The sequence below is a fragment of the Hippocampus comes genome, unplaced genomic scaffold, assembly GCF_001891065.2.
Source record: "Hippocampus comes isolate QL1 unplaced genomic scaffold, H_comes_QL1_v1.1 scaffold15, whole genome shotgun sequence".
Classification (NCBI taxonomy): Eukaryota; Metazoa; Chordata; class Actinopteri; order Syngnathiformes; family Syngnathidae; genus Hippocampus; species Hippocampus comes.
In genome coordinates this window covers 217,859-223,440 of record NW_017805917.1, presented here as the reverse complement: position 1 = coordinate 223,440, position 5,582 = coordinate 217,859, and the positions used below count along the sequence as shown (strand labels likewise).

Here is a 5,582-nt window from a genome sequence, read left to right as displayed (position 1 = left end):
TGTCTTTCCTTATTTAACTGGGGCTTCATTCCATCCCATTTTAGCAACAAACACTTCTCGATGGCACTCACGCTTGTGACTGAGCGCACCTGCTCCACACACACTTTTCCCAAGTACCACTACTTTCCCTTCCGGGTCTTCCCCCACCAGTCTCTACGTCCCACATGCCGGTCATGGTGCAGTCTGCCACTCATATTAATTAAATTATTTATTATTTTTATATCTTGTCACAAAGCATCACTCAAATAAAACGTGTTATTTGGTCCCGTGTAAAAGAATTAAAGCGAGACATTTTCATTAATTTATGAAACTCATCCTGATGCCTGGACAGGATATGAACAGGTGGACGAGCTTTTGGTGGTGGCGGTGTTACAGTGTGGGCAGGTGTGACCAGTTGATAAAGAACTGCCTTGCACTTTGTGAATGGTTGTTTTAAAGTGCTCTCGAAATAAAGTTGAGTTGAATTTGGTAAGTGGAAGATGTACGTTTTGGTGATGATTGTTGATAAGGCAGCAGGCGGTTGCAATTTGATGCCAAACCCAGCAAGCATGATCTGTCATGATCTATGAACACAAAGGGCCGAATGTCTGAATTGAGGTCACATTCAAGCAACTAAATCGTGCAGAATTAAAAATATCTTTATTATTTCAATTGAACGCAGGTGGCAAGGATGGAAATCTTGCAATTACTCATCAACGGCCACATAATGATTATTACTATTAGGACTGAATGCTTTTCTTTTCTTTCGGAATAAAAACAACTCTCTTTGGCCCGGGGTGACATGTCCAGCGAGCCCAGGGTGTGGACCGGATGTTGGTCCCACTGCTGGTCCAGGTGGGTGTGTTTCTGACCAGTCACAGGTTGTCTGGGTGAGCAAGGTGTTAGTCCAGGTGGGTCATGATCATCCGGAGTAACTTCGGTTGGCGAGGCATGTATTGGTGGCGACCTAGATGGTGGTTCAGGTTTGAAAAGGTCGTGTTCCAGATTGATTTATTTTCATCCGGAGGAAAAGATGGTCCAGGTTGGCAGTGTGCTTGTCCAGGTGGGTTGTTTTTAACTGAAGTATTTGGTGATGGCAAGGGTTGTTCTGGTGGTGGTGCATTGGGGGCAAGACATGGGGTTGTTTGAGAATTTGGTGTCCAGATGGGTGTTTTTTTTTATCAAGGAACAAAGGTGGCTGCACTGGTGGCTGCACTGATGGCTGATATTTGTGAATTATGATACGAAAGAAAGTTTGGATCAGGTGGTGGTGGCATTGGCCCATGTGGCTAATATGGTGGTGGACCAGGTGGCCAATATGGATATGGACCAGTTGGCCAAGGTGGTCGTTGCCCATGGTTAAAGGGAGGCCAATATGGATAATTTATTGGTGGCCCAGGAGGACCTGGTGGTCCAGGTGGTCCTGGTGCACTAGGTGGTCCTGGTGGTCCAGGTGGTCCATATGGTCCTGGTGGTCCAGGTGGTCCATGTGGTCCTGGTGGCCCATCTGGTCCAGGTGGTCCTGGTGGCCCATCGAGTCCAGGTGGTCCTGGGGGCCCATCTCGTCCAGGTGGTCCGGGTGGCCCATTTGGCCCTGGTGGACCATCTGGTCCAGGTGGTCCTGGGTGTCCATCTACCCCTGGTGGACCACCAGGTCCAGGTGGTCCTGGTGGACCATCAGGCCCTTGTGGACCATGTGGTCCGGTTGGTCCTGCTGGCCCAGGTGGCCCTGGTGGCCCGGGTGGTCCTGATCCAGGTGGACTATGGTCATTTGGAGTAAAAAATGAATTTGATTGCACTTGTCTCTTTATTTTAGCAGAAAGACTGCTGGTTCCTGTGAACAAAAGCGTTGACATTTTTGTTACATGGTGAATTTTCATTTACTCTGTTACTTGTTAGTTGAGAATTTGATGACTTACCAAACAGCACAAGGGCAACAGTGAGCACCTTGAGAATGCTCATTGTAGCTGATGATGTCCTAAAAAGACAGTGAAAAGGGACGGTAAACATACATCGAAAGAAAGTCCATCTGGTGAACATGATGGGAGAAATGGCTGCTTGGACACACTCAGTTTGGTGAGGCCCAGGTTCCATGTCTTGCTACGAGACACCTGGACTGAGACTGGGAAGAAGAGTCATAACTCCCTGCCAATCTTAATGTTGCCATTGGACGGAATTCTCATATTTGCTTCCACCACTACTTTTCAGGTAATAAATTTTTTTTCTGTCATTGACGAACGTGGTTCCACGGTCACACAAAGCCTCGCCGTGCAAAAGCTTTTAACTTCACAAACTACTTGTTCACAAAGGTTTGCACTGTAGAGCACAGTGGACATCCAGCATTGTCGCATCTCCTCACTTATTTGGAAATTGTTTGTTTCAAATTTCAAATATTTTTTCGTGGGACCATCCCCCATTTGGTGGGGAAAATGCTTATTGACAGAATATCACCAGTTTTTCAAGAATGTTTTGGGTTAACCAGTGGACAATAAAAGGTTGATTCTACCTTTCTAGAATTTTTTGTTCTTTAGTAATCAGCAGGAGAACACAGTAAAATTTTACAAAATTCATCCACTTCTCACAAACTTTGGAGAAAAATAGCTTTTTGTGAAAACAAACATGTCAAAAAGAACTGACTTCGGTGCTAATATTTTTGCTTCACTGACTCGAACATCTGAACAGTGTCTCCATTCGAAAACAACTTTTCTTAACAGTGACCAAACTCCTCAAGGAAGTGTGTGTGTGTGTGTGTGTGTGTGTGTGTGTGTGTGTGTGTGTGTGTGTGAGACACAAAGCAATTGTCACAAAACAACGTGGGTTTCCAGCAATATCGCTTGGAACATTCCTTTGATATGTGACTTTTTAAATTCTATTTTTGCTGTAAAAAAAGTAAAGCGGAAAGTAAGTTTTGTTTTTGGTTTGTTTTTGAAGCACCATCCATAGTCTCAACAGCATGAGAACTTTGGCCGACTCTTGTGCATGTCATGCATCCGCAAGTACGGAAACACTTTTAGTTTTTCCCCCCAAAGGTCTGAACTCAATTGTGCTAACCTCCGGTTTGCCAAAGATGAATTGCAATGTTGCTTTTTTGTGCAACTGTCAGAATAATGAGGCTGACAAAGTGGAGCACACCACCACAGCAAGCTTTGTCACGAGGAGAGATGATTTTTTTTTTTTTTTCTTGCACCGACTCAAAGATATTAAGAATGTCATTGATGGATCACTTGGGTCCAAAACATGTTTCAATGTTAGCCATAAAAACCGGAAAAACAAAATTCATTGTACACCAAAAGACTTTTAGTTATTTGTTGGGAGTATGAAGTCAGCCCCAAGTGTGACTGCTTTCAAGTCCAAGTTAAAATCTATGCTCTTATAAAGGGCTGTTTATAAAGTTTTCTTTTTCAATTAAATACAGCTGTAACAATATGTTTCTTCCACTGTCGAAGTAATTTTAGTACTTTGTCTTTTGTCTCTCGGCTTGGTTTAAGTGTCTAAAGTTCTTTTATTTTTAAATGCTTTTAAATGTTGTAATTCTGCGTTGTACAAATCAAGTTGCATTGCCCATCATTCCAAAAGTAATGAAAGCATTTTTCTTCATGCAACGTTACGGAAATGTTACATCTTTGAAACAAATAAAAAAATAGGCAATGTTCCAATGTACAAATATGGTTTGCATAAATGGAACACTCAATAATGTCTCACGTATTAATTAAAAATAGAAGACCAGGGATGGGCAACTGGTGGCCCACGGCCACAGGAGGAACACTCTGAGCGGCCACTTGATTAACTTTCATCCATCCATTTTCTGATCCGCTTTATCCTCACAGGGGTCGCGGGGGGCTTGCCAAAGATGAATTGCAACGTTGCTTTTTTGTGCAAGTGTCAGGATAATGAGGCTGACAAAGTGGAGCATATCACCCCAGCAAGCTTTGTCACGAGGAGAGATTTTTTTTTTCTTGCACCGACTCAAAGACATTAAGAATGTCATTGATGGATCACTTGGGTCCAAAACATGTTTCAATGTTAGCCATTTAAACCTGAAAAACAAAATTCATTGAACACCAAAAGACTTTATGTTATTTGTTGGGAGTATGAAGTCAGCCCCAAGTGTGACTGCTTTCAAGTCCAAGTTAAAAACTATGCTCTTATAAAGGGCTCTGATAAAGGTTTTTTTTTTTTACTTAAATACAGCTGTAAAAATATGTTTCTTCCACTGTCGAAGTAATTTTAGTACGGTACTTTCTCTTTTGTCTCTGGACTTTGTTTTAAGTGTCTTCAGTTCTTTTATTTTTAAATGATTTTAAATGTTGTAATTCTGCAATGTATATATCAAGTTGCATTGCCCATCATTCCTAAAATAATGAAAGCATTTTTCTTCATGCAGCATTACGGAAATGTTACATCTTTGACACAACTAAAAAAAATATGCATTGTTCCAATGTACAAATATGGTAAGCATAAAGGAAACACTAAATAATGTCTCGGCGGCCCGGTAGTCCGCTGGTTAGCACGTCGACTACTTTCATCCATCCATTTTCTGATCCGCTTTATCCTCAAAGGGGTTGCGGCGGGTGCTGGAGCCTTTCCCAGCTGTCTTTGGTAAGCCAGCAGGGTACACCCTGAACTGGTCGCCAGCCAATCACAGGACACACAGAGACAAACAACCATCCGCGCCCTCATTAACAGCTGCGGACAATTTGGAGTGTTCCATTAACCTGCCACGCATGTCTTTACAATGCGGGAGGAAATCGGAGTACCCGGAGAAAACCCACGCAGGCATGGGGAGAACATGCAATCTCCACACAGGAAGGTTGCAGCCAGAATCAAACCTTGCACCTCTGCACTGCTAGGACCATTGGGCCGCCCTGATTTAACTTAAAATAAATAAATAAATAAAATAATCTCTGTGATGTTTATGAAAAAATATAATAACAATAAAAATCACATTAGATGGTTCATTTTTGATTGTTCAAGCATTCTTGAAGGATGGATATTTCACGACTTCACTGATGAAGGTGTTGTCTGTAATTAAAACATTTTTGTCATATGTTTGGTTTGGAAGTGTGTGATACAATGAAACCTGAGTCAAAATGAATATTTTTCACTTGAGTGTACAAAGCGCAACACCAAACATGTCCAACATTAACGTTGTGTTCCCTGAAAACACTTCAGGATGGCGATAGTACTCACCACACACACTCAAGTTTGCTCTTGGAAACCCTCTCAGGCTTGCGTTGTTGTCAGTCCTGGTTCCGTCTCTCTTCTGTCGCCTCACAGTCATGACCAGAGAGCTTATATCACTTGGTGGGGCCCTTGTTAAGGTGAATTATTTAATTCATTCTCTTTTGTTTTCACACAATTACAGTAAGTGGTTTCTATTCAGTGGGTATTGCCAAGCGGTATTTCTTTGACATGATAATGTCTCACGTATTAATTAAAAATAGAAGACCAGGGATGGGCAACTGGTGGCCCACGGCCACAGGAGGAACACTCTGAGCGGCCACTTGATTAACTTTCATCCATCCATTTTCTGATCCGCTTTATCCTCACAGGGGTCGCGGGGTGTGCTGGAGCCGATCCCAGCTGTCTTTGGTAAGCCAGCA

The 5,582-nt window shown here is 42.6% G+C and overlaps 1 long non-coding RNA gene across 1 annotated transcript; it reads right to left on the bottom strand.

Moving 5' to 3' along the window:
• Positions 1-1,794: 1,794 nt before the first annotated feature.
• LOC109527590 (uncharacterized) lies at positions 1,795-5,277 on the bottom strand. Its single transcript, XR_002170549.1, has 3 exons — positions 5,170-5,277; positions 1,899-1,957; positions 1,795-1,813 (listed from the first exon to the last, which is right to left on the bottom strand). It is a non-coding gene; the product is annotated as an uncharacterized LOC109527590 (long non-coding RNA).
• Positions 5,278-5,582: the final 305 nt, after the last annotated feature.